The sequence below is a fragment of the Chamaea fasciata genome, unplaced genomic scaffold (assembly GCF_029207755.1).
Source record: "Chamaea fasciata isolate MVZ Bird 193981 ecotype frontalis unplaced genomic scaffold, bChaFas1.0.hap1 SCAF_17, whole genome shotgun sequence".
Lineage (NCBI taxonomy): Eukaryota > Metazoa > Chordata > Aves > Passeriformes > Sylviidae > Chamaea > Chamaea fasciata.
The window spans coordinates 1,076,030-1,094,556 of record NW_027094102.1 but is presented as its reverse complement, the minus strand read 5'-3'; the positions used below and the strand labels follow the sequence as shown (position 1 = coordinate 1,094,556).

Below are 18,527 nucleotides of genomic sequence, written 5' to 3'. Positions count from 1 at the left end.
AAAGGTGGGGAGAGAGGCAGGCTCTGTGCCTGTTGTAAGGCAAGCTTATAGAGCTATTTTAGTCACAGGTTCTGTACAACCTGTGATTCAGACCTGATCAAGCTATTCATGGCACGTTCTGTTTCTGAGAAGTTGAAAGACAGGTTGGGTTTCCTGATCTCTGAGCTGCTGGGGAAGTTTTTCTGGGAGGCCTTTTTTTTCTCTTCTTTGTTTGTTTTGGTGTAGAAATTCCATCACTTAGGTCCACCGTGAAATATAGTGAGATTCTGCAGTGATGTTCCTTTCCTGTCCCAGATTTCCCTCATTTTAAGTGGAATGGTATTCCACACAGCCCTCCTGGGAGTTCACAAAGTACTTCCAAGAATAAAGCACAGAAAATTTCTGTCAGCTTAGGCTGACTGTTGTTGGTGATCCACCTAATCTTTTATTGCACAGTTCAGGACTTATGCTGATCTCATATTTAACATAAAGCAGTCTTTATTTACACTGTCGGTGCCAGCTCAGAGGAGTGATTGTTAGATGCACTAGATTGTAATCTAGATCTTGTCTTGGAGTTGATGAGAGACTGGAGAGTTTTTTTGGATGGGTAGAGAAAACTAAAAGGGAAAAAGAGAAGCTTTCTTTTCAAAATGATAATAGGAAAACCCTGCTTTCTTTAAAAAATAAATTCTGTACTTAGAGGCTTTCTTTTTGATACCTTCTGCAATTTTGATGCATCAATCTTGTGTGCCAGTTACATTTCCCTACCAAGAGGCCTTTTCAGCAGCAGTGGGGGCACTTGGATACTCCATTCTCAGAACATTAGGGACCAGCGTGACCTCAAAGTGCTTTTTGCTCTCCCCTTGATGAGTGAGTGGTGCAGACAAACCAGTGCTGTCACGAGGGCATCCGATGTTCACAGATGTGATGGTCATATTAAACGCAAATAATATTGCGGAGCACTGCTTACAGGTCCCCATGAACCCAGGGAAATACATTCCATGACTTTCTGCTGATCGTGCTGACCCTGAGACAGAATGTGTGAGTTCACAAACGCTGCATCAGAGAGGAGGAATCTCAGAAGGGGAGCTTGTTGTATTTTATCTCCGTGGAACACACTCCATACCAACAGCTCTGCACAAACACAGGGGCAAGGCTCAGCAGGCGAACCCCAGTGCATGGCAACTTAGCTGCTTTGTTATTAATACTAATATTTGAATAACGTTTGCATAATAAAATTTTTATTTCTTACCCTGAAATTGTGACAGCTACAGGACTTTATTTTGAGGTGGGCTTTTTGTTTGAGTTTTTTTAAATTTTATTTTATTGACGGGGCAACCAACAGTTGGGTTAGTAATGAGTTTATGTGTTCTGTTTCTGCCTTTGTTTTCTTTTCTGCTGTCAGCCAACCTAGCAGCATTTTTTTTTTCTTCCCCACTCCTCCAGGAACATTTAGTTGTTACTTTGATGTAATATTTACTTACCTGTCTGGGGCAAAATGAATTTATTGCTTTTAAAGTTCATATATGAGATCTTTTCCAATAAAACATTTAATAGTTTCCTGGGGTTGGGGGGTTTTCCTTCATTTTGTGCTTCTATTTTGTCTGGCTTTACGGGAAAGGTTGTCTTCATACCATGCTACCTGCCAAAAAAAGTTTGTTTCAGGTGCGTTATAAATCCACCTATAAACTAGGTCCAGCAATAAACTCGTGAAGTTTTCTGAAAATACTTCCCTAACAAGTCAAAAGCCAATACTGATACATTAATTTATACTCTCCGAGGTTTCTAACTAAAATAATGAAAAGCTTTTAAAGCTTTTTCTTCCCCTTCATCTAGTAATCCATTTGTGCCCAATGGCTCTGAATCACTTGGAAGTTCCCCTTGTTTAAACAGGGCAGTTGTGAGCCCAGCTGACACCTCACACTTGCACTCGTGTGTGGGGTTTAATGATTTAACTCTCCTGCCTCGAGTGCTCAGGGGAAGCCACGCTGCCGCTGAGCTCTGCGGGTCAATAGGTAACACTTCAGGGCTTCTTTACAAGGAGGAATTATTGAACATTTCTTGTTTGGTTTTCCACTACTCAGTGGATATTCCTGGTCCAAAAATTTTTGGGGAAAAAAGGGCAAATCAAAGGAATAATTGTTGCAAAATTTATTTTAAACTTTGTTTGGTGAAGATTGGGATTTTAATTTTGTGATATTGTTAGATAAAAAGCTTTGCGTAATAAGCCTTTTGGAATAAAACCTTTGCTGTTAAACTTATCTGGAAAACGTGTTCTGGCTCTTTGTGAAGAAGACTGTGCCCTTTGTTAGTGAGTGCCACCCAGTAAACGTGACACAAGTGAGACTTTTGGGTGCCAGCACTGAATGAGGAGCACTTTTGCCACAAAGGAACATTTTTACACGACCGGTGGTTGAGAGATCTCAAAATTAAAGTGAAGCATCCTCTGTGGACTCCCGTTTAATCTTTTATAAACGCCAGCTCCTGTTACACAGTGCCTGGCTCCCAGCTGCGGTGGCCCGGGCTGTGCGGTGTCCCCGTGTCCCCAGGTGTGAACACGGGCTGTCACTCTGACCTCTGTGAGTTTGTGGAGTGCCCTCATCGCCAAATCCCTCCTGCCCCACGCTTCCGTAGCTGCTGCTCCAGAAACCTGGCATCAAACCCTTTTCCTGAGCTGACAAGGTTTTTATGTCCGACTTCTTTCAGAGCTGTACAGCGATTTGTGCCCTGCGAGTCAGAGCGCTGTGACGGGGACGCGTGAAGAGGGGAGCTCACGGCACGGACTGCCCCCGTGTCTGACCGAGACAGTTAATTCATTTCCCAAATGATTCCTGCATCCGGCTGCAAAAATAATGATCGCTTTTATGAAATAGTGAACTACTGCTTGCTGAGATTGAGTTATTGTTGGACGCCACAGGAGTCACGCAGGAGCGCTCACAGGCTCAGAGCAGGAGCTTGTGAGGCACAGAGGCGGCTGGGACACTCGGGAAGGGAATCCCTGGGGTTGGCCGTTCCACGGCTCCCATGGGGGATCCCGGGTCGCCACTGTCGCGACAGTCGCCGCTGTCGCCGCCGTCCGCCCCGGCGGGTGCAGTGGGAGCCGCGGCCGCCAGAGGGCGCTGTGCCCGCGCTGTCCCGGTCCGCTGTGACCGGAGCGACGTCCGTTAATTATACCATTAATTACACTATTAATTACTCCATTAGTTACACCATTTATGAATTACAACAGCGGCCTTGTCTGCACCAGGCTGCCCAGGACATTAACTGCTCCCACAGCCTTACCTGTATTGGTAATGGCTATATGAATTACTCTTACTCTTGCTTTAAAATGTCATTTATGAAATCACAGAATGCCTCGGGTTGGAAAGGACCTTAAAGCTCATCCCATTCCACCCCCTGCCGTGGACAACTTCCACTATATCAGGTTGCTCCAAGCCCCATCCAAGCTGGCCTTGGACACTTCCAGGGATGGGACAACGTTCCCAGGGATGGTGCACGCTCATTTGGTTTCTTTGATTTGTCACACGCTTCTTGGTGTAATCATAAGACGAAGTTACCAAGATTTAAGGAAGATGTAAAACCATATATAAGTAACACATTTTTTTTAGGGAAATATGAAACTTTTATTGTAATTAGATGGCCAGATTAATTTAGGTTTTTTCATCTCAATGTTTTGTGTCCATACACAAACCAGCCAACCCCCTGTAAGACCCCTGTAAACAGACAGGTTTAATGTGTGTAAACGCACATTAATGCAATAGAACTGCCCCTGTTTATTAACCAGATAGGTCTGGTGCAATGGTCGTATGTAAAACTATAAAAGTACAAGCCAAGGAGACTTGAAAAATAATTCAAATTTTCCATGCATGTCACATTTGGAAATACTGAATCCTGTGGGTTCAGCCACTGTCCCAGTTGTGTTGAGGTTTTAGAAGATACTCTTTGCTTCTGTTGGCAGGTCTCTTAGTTTCCCCCCTGAGTTATTATAACAGGAACTAAAAACTCCAGCACAGACAGATGCACAAAGAGGGAAAAACAATCATGTGCTTGGAACTGGGGATGTGTATTTACAGTTTAATCTCACTATAACGCCCCCTCAGAGGCTCAGAGCAAACGCTCTGTGCAGGGATGGTTTGCTGGAACATGCTCTGCAGTTTGTTGTGTTACAGCAATGAAAACGCCTGGCCAGTATACGGGTAGACTGAGAGATAAACCACTTCTATGCAGATTACTTCACATTAGGAAGATGTAAGTAGCATCTCAAAATTAAAAAGATACAAGCTAGAAGAGGGTGGGGTGGAGCCACAGGCAAATGTTGGCATACATCTTGCTTGCATTAAGAGCAGCAAGAATTATTGTGTCTCCGAGTCAGCCTGGTGCAAAGGATCACAGTCACAGGCCCAGCTACTGAGTTATTAGCTCTTGCTTTTATAAACAGTCATGGTTTACAGCAGCCTTTCTAAAAGTCAGTTTAGTCTGGATCTTCCTGAGAAGGCTGGGCTGCTCTGCTCACAGGGTTGGCTGCCTGTAATCCGGTCCATTTAGAAAACAAACAAAATCCATTTTTTTCAGGACTTAAACGATAAAGTTATGATGAATCTGATTATGCCAGAACACTGGTGATGCTGAAACACTCAGTGTGTAATGTTGTTGCGACCACGGTGAATGCTTTGTTGTAAAATCATCTTCTGTGTTTCATTGGCTTGTATTGATGGATGGTGAGTGGCTGAATTTGGAAAGGGTTTTTGTGAAGCGCTCTGAGATCTTGGAGGAAACAAAGTGGCATTTTTTTTTCATGTCCCTTTAGGTCTGAGACACATCAGAGTGTGTTTTATTTTTTCACTGTAAATATTATAATGGTGCCAGCAGTGCAGTATTTACTGCTTTTCATATGCGTGAGAATACTAAACATATGTATTTCTAAAGGAAATTCCAGAAGAATGTGAAACTAGCTTGTAGCAATAATTTGTAGGTCTGTGTCCATTGTTTTCAGGAATATGTAAATTGTTACATTATAGAACTCACTTTGAACCCTGCTGCATAATTAGCTGCACTAAACATCAGTATTCAATTTGGGAAATCTGTAGCCAAGTGTTTTATTAGAATTTCGTGGAAAAGGAGAATGTGAACAAAAACCATAGAGCAAATGATCTGAAATGCAGTTAAAAATAATGAAAACCAAGCACCAGCCACATAAACACACCAGATGAAGACACAGCAAATGGAGATCGTAAAAAGTAAACTGGAATAAGAACACAAAGCCAGTCCTCAGCTGAAGTGAGTGGGGACATCTGCACCAGGAGCGAGGGAACCGTGGGCAGTGGTGTTTGCTGAGGGGCTGCTCTGTGAATTGTGTTAGAAGGCTCGTGGTCAGGAGGAAAGGACATTAACCGTAATGGCTTTTTGGGCAACTGCTTGCTCAGGGCTCCTGCTGAGATTTGGTGTTGTGACAAATGTCCTCCTACAAATCCAGCTGATTTCAGCTTGTCCCAGCGCGCTCTGCCCTGCTCTGGGGCCAGCACTGGGGACAGGGACCTGCTGCAGTGACAGCAGTGTCCCAGCACTGTCCTGAGCTGCAGGAGCTGCTGTGGCACCGTGCTCTGCCCGAGGCTGGGGCACACGGCCACTGCTGCCTGCCCTGTCAGCCTGGAAAAGCCCCCAGAGCTGCAGGACAGCTGCAGTTGCATTTGCTGGTGGAGGATCCTACAAGCACTCGGTGGGTGTGATCATAAACCCCCCAAACATCAGGAAAATCCATCTAAGGGTTAGTAGAGTTATGATGATTGGGATGTCCTGTACAAATCCATGTATTTGCATCTCCCTGCTTTGTTTTCCAGGCTGTGGCACCCCTGGTGCACCATCATCGCCGTTTGCAGTGCTCCAAGCCCCAGCCATTTTGAAGGCCTGGTGTGAAACCCACTTTTGCTTACATCTCAGCACACTTCTTTCTAATACAAATAAAACCCAGAGCTGCTTGAATTGTGGGCTCGGGCACCTCCATCTGCCCATCTGGTTTTGTGTCTTACTGCTCTCACTTTCCTGTGTGTCAGTTCCCTCGTGCCTCTCCTTACAAGCGTGTTCAGCTGCGTAGATCTTCCTCTGCCTCCTTCAAGGCTTTCCTTTAAACATGTGCACAGGGAAACACAAATCCTGACCAACTTCATAAAGAGCTGTGACGGAAAACAGGACCTGCCCTGAGAGGTTCTTGTGTGGGATCTCTGGTCAGCTGGAGCTTTGAGAAGTTCTCTCTGTGTTTCAGCCTCCCGCAGCGGGGTGGGTTTCAGGATGTGCGTGCTGGATGCAGCCGAGCATGGTCCAAAGGGAAGCCAACACCATTACTAGTGAAGTTATGGTAAGGGCATGGCCAAATTCCATGCAGTCAGCTCATTTTCCCCGTGGGGAGTGTCTGGCTTCCTGTGCTGTCAGTCAGTCAGTCAGCACGGGGAAGTGCTGCTAAAAACCAGGGCCAGCTGGAAGATGGATGAGGCACAGCAGAAGCCGAGGTGCTGTGCCCAGGCAGGGACAGGTTTTGTGTGTGATGTTTGCAAAGGGCCCGGCCAGGCGTTGTTCAGGAGAGGGGTGTGAGTGCGGGGCTGCCCGCGCAGAGACGAGGAGCAGGGAGATCCCAGGCTGCTTTCCGCATGGCAGCTTCACCTCCTCCTGCCAGGATTACCTGCAAGGTGCCTCGGGAGCTGCCAGAAGGGAGCTCCTTCCCCCGGAGCAGCCCCTGCCCGCAGAAGCGCCCAGGAGGTCAGTAGTGGGTGCAGCAGGAAGGACTCGGAGCAGGGTTTGGTCAGCAGAGAATCAAAGAGAGCAGATTACATCTCCTCCGTGCCAGCAAAGCCATGGGAGGGCGGGATGGGGAAAGGCAGGAGGCAAAGAGGGAAAGAAAGATGATGACGATGATGATAATTAGCGTTGTACGATTGAGGGCTGCAAGAGCAGGGAACCTTTAAAGGGATGGTGAGGAGGCGGTGTGGGGTAAGGGCAGAGGAGGAGGGAGCAATGGATGGGGAAGAGGGAAAGGCGGGATCTGGGCACGGCAGCAAAGCTCTGAGCAGGAGGGGTGAGAGCCGGGGCCAGGGGCACGGGGGGATCCCCGGAGCTGCGGGGACCGGTGTCCTGCCGGTCTGGCGCTGCCCCGCGGCGCTGCGGGACCCGCGCTGGAGCAGCCGGAGCGGGCGGGAGGGCGCCTGCGATGCTCCTGATTAAAGCACGGGGTCCGGGCCGTGACCGCCGGCTCGGCATGTGCTGGAGCCGCGCGGAGCCTTCCCAGCCCCCCTGCCAGCACCAGGGGGGTCGGGGGGAGGGGGGGAGCGAGGCAGAGAGGGAGGGAAGGAGGGAGGGAAGGAGGGAGAAGGGAGGCAGCGAGCGGGACGGAGCCCTCGGCATCCAGCGGCCGACGAGCGCTCCGGAGCCGCGGCTTCCTGGAAGCGGAGCGCGGCTGGGCGGCGATAAGCGGCGATAAGCGGCGATAAGCGGCGGCTGTCGGGGCCCTGCCGGCCGCACGGACCCGCCGCGACAGCCGCGACAGCCGCGACAGCCGCCACGGCAGCGGGGCCGAGCCGCGCTCCCAGCCCGCCGGCCTGAGCGCAGGTAGGGCACAGGTAGGGCACGGGTAGGGCACCGCTGGGCACAGCTGGGCACAGCTGGTCACGGAGCGGGGCTCGGGGGCGCGGGACACCCGCGGCGCCCGCAGGGGACTGTCACCTGGCGGGGATAGGGACACCTGAGCCGGGACTCGGTCACCTGCGGGGGGATACGGACACCTCTGGGGGGGATACGGACACCTCTGGGGGGGATACGGTCACCTCTGGGGGGATACGGACACCTCTGGGGGGGATACGGACACCTCTGGGGGGATACGGTCACCTCTGGGGGGGATACGGACACCTCTGGGGGGATACGGACACCTCTGGGGGGATACGGACACCTCTGGGGGGATACGGACACCTCTGGGGGGGATAGGGACACCTCTGGGGGGATACGGACACCTCTGGGGGGATACGGACACCTCTGGGGGGGATAGGGACACCTCTGGGGGGGATACGGTCACCTGAGCAGCATACGGACACCTTTGGAGGGATAAGGTGACCTCTGGGGGGGGATCCCGTCACCTGAGGGGGGATACGGAGCCCTGAGCCGGGACTCGGTCACCTGCAGAGGGGATACGGACACCTCTGGGGGGGTAATGTCACCTCCGGGGCAGGCGAGCACCTGTAACTGGACAAGGCTCCAAGGATGCCGACCCTCCTGCAGAGGCTGCAGCCTCACACAGAGGTCGGGACTTTCTGTCCGGGGTAAAGACATTCCCGGCAGGAAACACCCCGGAACTCCCGGCAGGAGAGCTCCTGGCTGGAGCAGGTGGAGCACTGAGAGGAGCAGGCTGAGGTTGATGCCATCCCTTTTGGGGATGTTGTTTGCCTTTTGGAGGTGTTGTTGCATGAGCTGGTTGTATTTAATTAACTCTTTTTGGCTGTGCAAATACTACATTTTATTTGCCTCTTTTTTATTATTTTTTTTTTTATATTGCTTATTCGTGTAAATACAAGCTGAGGTTTTGGGTCCCAGCCCAGTTACATTTTGATTCAGACAGAGTTTAATTTCCCCCTTTAAAAAGTGTTTTAAATTAGTGGGGCCATATGGAAGTAGGGTTGTTCATCAACCAAAGGAACTTGAAGGAATTTGGAAAATAAGGTTGTGTGTTTCTGGAGCCATTTCTTGAGCATTGAACCAGCAGCAGTACCCAAACTCCTGGGTCAGTCATTTCCTTCATTGGGATCAAGACTTAATCTGTCCATACCTGTGTTTTCACAGCTGTGAAATGGGAGCTACACCTATTGATGAGGTGCTTTACATTTTGCCCTTAATTAAAAACAAGAAAAGCAGAGGAAGGTAATTTGCAAGGGGAGTAAACGGTGCAAACTGTGTCTGAGGGAATATTGCCTGTTGAATGGAGACGCACACCTGAGGGAGATGCTGTGGCTAAAGGAGTGTGCAGTGAGAAATTCCCTCTCTGTTTTATCTCTGTGTGGTGCAGTTCGTCCCTCCCCTGCTGCTGTGCATCCTGCACGGTGAATGACACAAGCACCACGTGCAGCAGTGCAGGAAAAGCTGCACAAACCCTTCCAAAACGGGCTGGAGCTGTCGTGGATGGCAGGCCCGGCCTCTTTGTGCCCCAGGTCTGGAGAGAAACGTGTGAGCTGGCAGTCAGCACTAACCTGGCAGCATTGTCCTTCAGTTAGAGCCTGGATACCCTTTGGAGGGGTGGAAGGCTTTCCCTGAGGTGTCGGGTCGTGGCTCCTGACCCCGGGCTCCGTCCTGGAGGCAGTCAGGGGCCGCAGGGGTGTTCTGGCAGCAGCACGGAGCACGGCGTGCAGAGAGCGGCCGAGCAGGGCGTTGTGTAATGGATCCCCCAAGGGACAGAAAAGGACGGGATGGTTTCCTTCTGTCAGGACAAAGAGCAGCTGCACGGTTGCTCTGCAATGTTCTCCCCAGCCCTGAGGAGCACTCCAGGCGGGGAGCTGGGATCCTGCAGCAGCACAACCCCCGATGTCACTTCGTTCCCTTCCACAGCTCCTTCCTTCACAAATCCTCCTTTGCCTTAGGCTCATGAAGAGTCTGAGGAGTGGAATAGAGCTCTTCCAAAGGGGAACCAGGCTCAGTCTGTGGGGAGGGGAAAGCTGTGACCCTCTCAGGGGTCTGAGGAGTGACAACGTGGGGTTACAGAGCACCAGCGCAAAGCAGAGGTTCTGCGTATAGAAAGTTATCCAAGACAAAGCAAGGGAGGGGGAACTGTCTCAGAAGGGTCATTAATTTGTTCCATTTGGATGAAATAAATAGAAAGACTGGAAATGAAGGAGATAATTTGTGTAAAATAGTGGGTTTAATATTATTTAAATCTGCACACTTGATCTTAGCCAAAAAGGCTGAGAAAGAGGGAACAGACAGAGCCGAATTATCCAGACCGTTGTTGGCCAGCAGCGGATTTTGGGAGGTGATTGGCTGGTGACGATCCAAAATTAGAGACAGAGAGTCGTGCAGAGGACATCAGCCAGCCTTTAATGGCTACAGGTGCTCAGGGCCCTGGCTCTCATCCCCATCCTCAGATGCTGCCTGCAGAAGCACAAAAGGGACATACATATTTATGAAATACCAGGTTTTATCCACTTTTTTTTTTTTTCAGCTTTTCCATTTCTGCTGCCAGTTTATTCTCCCTGAGGGCAGACTGCTTTAAACCAGTGTGTCTTCAAAGACAGAATGCCTGAAAACTATAGTTTTTATTCAATTTGACTTTTTAGGGCAAAAAACTTGGTTTTCAGCCAGTCAAGGCATTTAATCACCGGTAATTTAGAAGATCAGAACACCAAGATGGTCTTGTCATCAATACAGAAATACCCCAAGTGGAGTTACCAAACAGATTTGCATGTAACTGCTCTAGATGTGAATTTAGCTGTTTCAAATTAAATCATAAAAACCCTTTTATGGCGAACATATGCAATTATTATTGGGACAGTAACCGTGTCAGTGACATTTTATTGCTCATCAGACATGTTCTTTCCGTGAATCCATCCCTGAGCTGCTTGACGAAGTAGCAAAAAATCCACTTCCATGATTTCCTTAATGTAAAATCTATTGATCCTCAAGAGCTTGAAGAGCTCTGGATGTTTTGGGAAGAATTTTTTTTCACTGAAAGGGCGCTCAGGCCTTGGAAGTGCCCAGGGAGGTTTGGGGTCCCCATCCCTGGAGGTGTCCCAGGAATTCCTGGAGGTGGCACTCAGAGCTCTGGGCTGGGGACAGGGTGAGGATCAGGAACAGCTTGGATTTGATGGTCTGGGAGGGTTTTTCCAGCTTCAGTGACTCTGTGATTCTGGGAGGGGTCACTCACTCTGGGGCAGCTGAGTTTTACAGACACTTGAGGTGTTTTGGCCTCACGTGCTCCTGACATATCTCATGTGTGGAACAGTGATAACACAGCAATGCTTGTGCAGTGCTGGCAGATAAAAAATCAGCATCAGTCTCGCTCCATCACATAGGGAGAGTTATGTTTGTGATTAGGGAATGAACCTTGTTCCTCTTAGCTGGATAATTTATTGGAACAGCAGCAGCAAAGCTCTCCTCATTTTATTTAAAATCCCTCCCCCCCCCGGCTTCTAGACTCTGTTTACCATGAGAGTTTTCTCTAACCATTGTTGAAATGTTTTAAAACTTGCCATTTTAAGCTGTGCATAAACATCCCCAGCTGATGTTCCGTGTGCCGGGGAAGGCAGGAGGGCTGACCTGATTACGTGTGCTCACAGATCTCTCTCTGCTCCACGTTCCTGCAGACAGAACAACAACAAAACTTTCTTCTTGCAGGATAGTTCACGTCCTGGCCCAGAGCTGCAGCACCAGATGTGTTGCCACAGAAACAATTTAAAGGGAGAAGGAATTGTGAGCAAATTGTCTTTCTTGTGGAAAATTTTGAGAGCCTCTCCTTGGTTTCCCTGCCTCTATCTATGTGTGCGCACAGCAGAGAATAAGGGACAATTTTGCTTTTGTTCCCTACATCTGCTAGTGGTTTAAAATTCTCTACACAGGGTTGAAAATTGAAAAATATTCCATTATGGGCATGACTTACCTCAGAGACTTTTTTTTAATTAAATCCTGTTTCATTTTTAGAAACTTTTTTCTTCCTTTATAAACATGCTGTGTGCTAGCTGATTTACTTACCTCCACTTGCAACATGCCTTGGGAAATATTTCCTGTCACAGTTGTTTCTGTGAATGTAGGAAAACATTTGACTTTATAGTTATCCCAGGTTTTGATGCTGAGAATCAGGATCACAGTTTCTTTATTACAACTGACATGCTGATGAAAAGGGGGAATGTTTACAGGAAATATTTTGATTTGATCTTGCCTAGGAAGCCTTAAAGTAGCCAAAGCCCTTGATTTTAGCTAGCATTTCTTTTTCTCAAAACCGTGGATGCTCTATTCAACACACTCTTTCTGAACCCTTATGAAAATACTTGTCTGAACAAAATGCCATATGAATAACCTTAATATGTCCTTCTGACGTTTTTGACCACAGCACAGCGTCTTTGTCCTACAGGTTTGTGTTCTGTTTGGGGAGAATAATGAGAGGAACATCCAGGAAGGTCCCAGCCCTGGCAAAAATTTAAAAAGGCCCCAGTCCACACACAAAGAGCCTCGTTTCCACAGCTCTTTGTGCTTCGTGCCTTTGGGAGGTCTTTGTCCCTGCACATTTTGAAATCCTGCTGGCTGTGGGACTGAAAGAGCCAGAACTGGCTGATCTCACCAAAAGCCAAGGTGAACTTTGGAGTGATGGCAGGATTTTGCCATGTGCCACGTCTGCATGATGCTGCCGTGATTTGGGAGGGAATGGGTACACTGAGAAACCTCCTCTCCTTGTTTGTGTGCTCGGTATTCCTCTCTGGGAGATTTCTCATGATTAAACCTATTTTCTTATAGCCAGACTTTCAAATGCCCCTGAGTCTGGAATACACAATCTCTTCAGTTCTTCACTCATTCTAATACAAACCTGGGATCTTCACCTTTCCTTTGATGACAGTTGTTTATGACAGAAATGTATCCTCGAGTTGGGAGCAGTTGCTTGTGCCTTAGAAATCAGTTTTACCCTATTTCCAGTGTCCTGCCAGAGCACTGGATTGAAATCCCTGGAGCTAGGCTGCATGCCATGTCCCACATTGGAGTTCTGGCAGCTCCACAGGCATCTACATCACCCAACAAGATCTGCCAGGCCGATAAGAAACTCATTTCTCTCTTGCATTCCTTCTCCAGGCACAACTCCAGCCCTGGGTGTGGAAGGAATGCAGAGCTGGGCCCGGAGCCTGTGTCTGCACAGGTTAGAAACGAACTTGCAGTGTGAAATGTGGCTCTGGATCTGCATCCCTCTTTGCCTGGGACACCAATTTGCAGCTATTTGCATCCAGCTTTCTGCCTTGGGAGCTCTTTGGGGTGCAGTCAGCCCCTGTGTTTACAGGCTGATCCAAAGGTGCCCGTAATTAGTTCACATCTCTGCTGTTTGATCCCATGAGAAGGCAGCTTTGGTGTTCCCTTAGGCAGCAGAGCTTTCCCAGACAGGCACTGTAAACTGGAAATATAGGTGCTTGTAATTTTCTTAAAAGCCTCCTTTGGGCCTGAAATGTCTTGTGCTTGGTTTCAGTCCAGTGTTGACTGAGACTGGAAAGTGTGAATAATGTCAGTTCAGCTGTATTTGAGTTATTCAAATGAATTTTAGAACTCCGTGCTTTCCAATTATATTTTTCCATAATTCTCTGCACTTACATAACCTCTGTTTTATTACTGAAATTGCTACGGGCTTGAAGAGGGAAATATCATTTTCCAATACTGGGCCTGAACAGATAAACAGGGAGGCAATTCCAAGGCCTCAGTGTGCTTTAAAATCTGAATGTTTGCTGCTTTAATGTTGGAGTGAATAGGTTTGTCCTCCTGCTAGTGCAGAAGGGACAGCCCCTCGATAACCTCCAGTTTCCCTGCGCACTGGATTTCTGAAATGTTTCCGTGACGTAACTGGAATTCTGCAGAAAGGGGTTTAGAAGATTCCTCCAGATTATGGGGAAGGATTTTGTTTGATGAGGTCTGTAAAGTTCAAATAGCAGGCCAGGGTTTTCCAAAGGGATATTCCAAATGCAGCTGCTGGAGCAGGCTTTGCAGTCCAGCGCATGGCTGGGGCTGAGACCTGCTCTGGACAGAAAGTGCTTTGGCTTTTCTGAAGTTTGAGGGTGAGTGGCTTGTAGCTTTTCTGAAGTTTGAGGGTGAGTGGCTTGCAGCTTTTCTGAAGTTTGAGGGTGAGTGGCTTGTAGCAAGCCAGGGCCTGGCTTTGTTCAGTGGCAGACAAGAGAGGAGCATTTACTCTGGATGGATCCCGTGTGGAAATTCCTGGGGTTGGGTCCTTCAGGAGCACACAGGGTTGGGGAAGTTGGTTGTAAATGTAACTGCACATTTCTCAGTGCTGTTAGTGCAGCCCCAAATGCCCAGACTGGATGGAAATGTGTCACTGTTATCTGAAATGGAAATATGACAGAAATATTCAGAAAACACACAGAAATATTCCTTCAGTGGGGCACAGCAGGTACCGAGACAATGGAGCTGCCCTTTGTGTAACTCTGCTGAGGTCACTGGAGCTCCTTCCTAATTCCACTGAGGCCCAGTCGTGCCTCTCCCTTTTTCTGAAGGCTTCACATGCCAACGTGTTGTGCAACAACGTCATTTGTTCACAAATAAAGCAGAATTGAAATAACCTTAGAAAATCCGCGCGGGCATCCCAGCTGCCTGCAAGCAAACAGCAGAAGTGCAAAACATTCGAGCAGCAGTGCAAAGTGTCCCCAAATTGCTTGAGCTTGGGTTCTTCAGGAGCAAACCCACAATTGTAAGGAGAACAAGCTCTGCAGGAGAGGGCTTTGGATGAGGACACACACTGCATCTCCTGCAAGGTCTCAGTTCAGACACAATTCCTGTGCTGCTGGTTTCCCCAGAGCTCTGGTAACACGTGGTGAATCGTTTCCCCGTGTGTGTGTGTGTGTGTGTGTCTGAATTTGACTACTTTTAGTTTCTTTTAAAGCAACAAGTGAGGATACTTTGACCTGTAATTGTCAGATTATGTTTACAATACAGTAAAACTGTATCTTCTCGTAAAATATCCCGCTGGAGGAAGCCAAGTCACGTGGAGCAAAACTCCACCTTCCTGTTGGATCATCGAAAGCTCTGCCTGCCCTGGCTGCTGCAGTTGTGTCAGAGCCTGGATTTCATCCTGGTTCTGCATTAGCGTGGCGCTGGAATCACTTGTCAATGTGTTTTGGGTCTGAATGGCCGTTCCTGAGCTGTGCAGATAACCCAGGCGTGACTTTCTGCCGGGAAGGTCTCTGCTCTGTGCATTGTCCACGGCAGCTCTGCAGGGGATCTCCAGTGGGAGTTCAGAGCATCACTGCTCCAGAGATGCTGAGCACACCAGCCCAAGGTCTAAGAAAAACTCCTTGTGATGCTGAAAAATGGGAAACACTGAGCAGATGTGTCAGTTGCAGTAAAAGCTTTGGGTCCTCAGGGAACAAACAACTGGGTTCACAGGCTTTGAAGGGATCTGAGGCAGAGAGCTGATTGATTTTTTTTTGTGCACAAAGCTGAAACGCATTTTCATGAGTGACTCTTGCCGTGTTTGCTGATGGTATTCATAACATTTCAAGGGACCTCAAATTACATTAGCTTTTGGCCTAAATGTTGAAGTGGTTTGATCTTGACTGGTCCTGCTGAGCAGCTTCTGCTTAGCACTTCCAGTTGTGTCTGCCTTTTTTTTTTTTTTTTTTTTCCCAGTGATCAGCTCTGGTGTGCTTGGGCTGGGTGTTCTGGGGGCCCTGACATTTCCAGGAATTTGTTATCTCTGCCAGAGGCCTCGTCACTGTCACTCATTGATAAGGGGGGGAGTAAGCACGTTTCTGATGAGACAGTGCTCCTTCAGTGGCTGAGCACCCGCCTGATTTCACTGCACACCGTGGTCCTCCGGAGGAAAAAATTCTTCCGCCACCCATTAATTTTTAAAACTGTCTTTACTGTGTGATTTTTGTTAGAACTTATCCACTTCTTGCTCCCTTTTCGTGCGGAGGGTTTTTTCTTGTTTACAAATTCCGGTCACGTTAGAGCCATCACTCCCTAGTCTTGCTGGAAACGCTTCTGAAATAAGTGTGGCAACTATTTAACTTCTAATGAATACGAAAAGGGAGTTTTTTCACATGGCCAAACAGATTCTTTCTGTTTGCTTCCTGTGAGAAACTTGAATTAAAATGCAATGACAAAAACCCAGGGCTGAAGGAAGGCAGTTTGCAGAGGCAGGTCTCAGTCAGCCTCTGATGGGAGCACAGCCACTCTCCTCTGGGGATGTGCTGTCAGAACTGGTTTTGTGAGCCCTCCCTACCAGACTCGCAGGAAAACAGCTGCTTTAGAAAAGCCACTTGGAACAGCCCTGGCTGGGTGTCCTCTTTGGGCTGAAGGAGATTTAGGGGGCACTCCAGGGAGCAGCAATCTCTGTAGGGTTTGTAGTGTGTCCTGGGCAAATGATGCCCAAGGTCAGGACATGAGTTTGCCTCCTCTGATTTTAGAACTTTCCAGAGAGTGTTGCTGGAATTCTGCTTAGGCCTGAAACAATCCAAAGCTGTCTTCTAGGCAGGGCCAGACTGACTAAACTTGAATTTCTGGTTTAAAAGTAAATGTAGTCCAGTTTAGACTGCATTTCCCTCATGCAGTATCCTAATGCACATCAGTCTTTCAGCTGTTTCCAAAGCCATCTCCTTTTGAATGTTGAATATCTAAGAACCAATTAGTTCCATTTTGTTTTCTTTGGATAGTTTGCAATTAAACATTCTTTCAAGTGGGCTTTATTTAGCTAATTCCATCACAAAAATAAGCTCCAAGGGAATGAAGAGAAGTTCAAGCTAGCCAATGTTTATTTTTTATTATTAATAATTTATATTATGGGAGTCCCCAGGGGAACTAGGGCCCCACTAAACCCAGTTTCCCCTGCGTGTGATGACTGTGTCTCACAAGGGTTTATTCAGCAGAAGATTCCTTTTTGCTGCTGTGGCTCAGTGCAAGGGACCTGCTCCACACTGCAGGGAAAGGGCTGGCGAAGGGCACATAAAAACAAAGCAGGAATCAGTGTTTTGAATCACTGTTTTAAAGAAGCTGAAGCTAGGCACCAGCGGGAGAATCTGATGCATCTTTTCTAAAAAAGAAATGAAGGCCACACTTATGTATTTTTCCAGTCTGAGTGCCAAATCGTGACCTCCAAGGTCTTGTTGATGATCTCTGAAGTGATGGCAACGCTCCCAGTGACTCTGGTGGGAGCAAGACTGGGCAGAGAAGTGATGGTCCTAAAAACATTATCTCCTCCTGAACTAGCAGCAGAGGACTCTTTACATTTTAAAAACAGGCTGGAGGGCAAAGCGAGTTCAAAAAGTGTTCTTGTTTAGTCAGATTTCTGTCAGCAGTTACGGTTTCCACAGCGCCTGGTCCTCAGGAATTGCTCTGCTTTATGTTTTACAGAAGTCTTGAGAGGAGCAGTTCAGGGTCCCTTCAGAGCTGCTGGATGCAAAGTGACCCCGAGGCAGCCCCTGGGGGTCTGTGAGTGCGTTGGTTGGATGGGTTAGAGCAGTTCCCATCACCTGGGGGACCCCTGGGTGGGGTGAGGGTGTAAGGATTCCTGGGATGAGCAGGGCTGTGGGGTGAATTGTCAGGGTGAGCAGGGCTGTGGGGTGCCAGTGCCTCCAAGCAAGTGCAGCACTGCAGATTTTCCTCCTGGAGGAAGCACCGTCCTCCTCCCTCTCCTTTCCGTGGCAGCATCAGCCTCTGCAGCACCCTTTCCATAATTCCAGAGGCAAGACCTGGTCAGGAGTTTTCCTCATGAGCTCAGTTTAAAGGGGGTGAGACGTCTGGTTCCAAGCCCAGCTGCGTGGTTGGGATGGAGGGCTCCTTTCCTGAACCTGGCCATTTAAGACACAGATTTTATAGGAGCTAGAGCTGGGCCGTGCAAAGTTCACCTCATTAAAAACAAGCCCAGACCAAATAAAAGCAGAGAATAACAGTGTAAAAAATGTGGGCCATGAATGTCAGAGCGTGTGTGTCAGGAACTGGTAAGAAGTGGAGGGAAAAGTAGGGATGTACCTGCACACATTCAAAGTTCTTGGTTTTTCCCACAAGTAAATATTTGGCTTTAAAGCATAAACCTTTTGTCCCCTCTTTTTCTCTTATCTGTGAAACTTTATGTACTTTTCCTCTTTTTCCAGTGTTCTTTGGGACACTGATCCTAGCTTAGCAACTTCTTTATTCCTGTGGCACGAGATTATCTCAGTAACGTTCATGAGAATAAACCATGGTTCCCATGGGATGTGGGCTGCATGGTTCAGTCCTTAGCAAGGGGACAATTTTCCTGGTCAGACAGGTAACTGACACACGGCTTGTCAGGAGCACCAGGACACGGTGATTCATGGAATTCACTCTTTGGAGGTAACAAATTGCATCCCCCCGCGCTGTTGGACATCAGATTTCACTCTTGCTGGAGGTTTGTCCCCTGATTTGGTTAAATGCCCTTCTCAGTGTAATAATCAAAGCATTTATCTGCCCGTCGTGGTGCTGCTATGGAAACTTAGCCTTGGGACTTTCCACGGCCCTAAGGCTGAGATGAGGGACCTTCCTTAAGTCCTGATTAACCTGGAGAAGGGCTCCTGCGTGAGGAGGCTGGCTGGAGCCCTGCTCACACCTGGTGCGTCTGTCTGTGACACACATTCAGGCAAGGCTGGGGAGAGCGGGGAGGATGAGGGCTGTGTTATACGGGAATGATCCTTCATGAGGGCTGTGTTACACGGGAATGATCCTTCATGAGGGCTGTGTTACGTGGGAATGATCCTTAATCAGGGCTGTGTTACACGGGAATGATCCTTCATGAGGGCTGTGTTACACGGGAATGATCTTTGGGGCTCATCTTTAATGAGGAGGAGCCTCTCAAGGCCAGGGCTGGG

At 48.2% G+C, this 18,527-nt stretch overlaps 1 protein-coding gene across 2 annotated transcripts in view; it reads left to right on the top strand.

Annotated features, from left to right (window-relative positions):
• Nucleotides 1–7,503: 7,503 nt before the first annotated feature.
• RIPOR3 (RIPOR family member 3) overlaps nt 7,504–18,527 on the top strand; it is a 41,306-nt gene continuing 30,282 nt past the window's right edge. The window contains exon 1 of one of the 2 annotated variants that reach the window (XM_066199271.1): nt 7,504–7,575. The gene's annotated coding sequence lies outside the window, so the exon portion shown is untranslated. Of the gene's footprint in view, nt 7,576–12,815; nt 12,845–18,527 lie in introns of those variants that run through there. The other variant, XM_066199272.1, reaches the window with a different exon arrangement.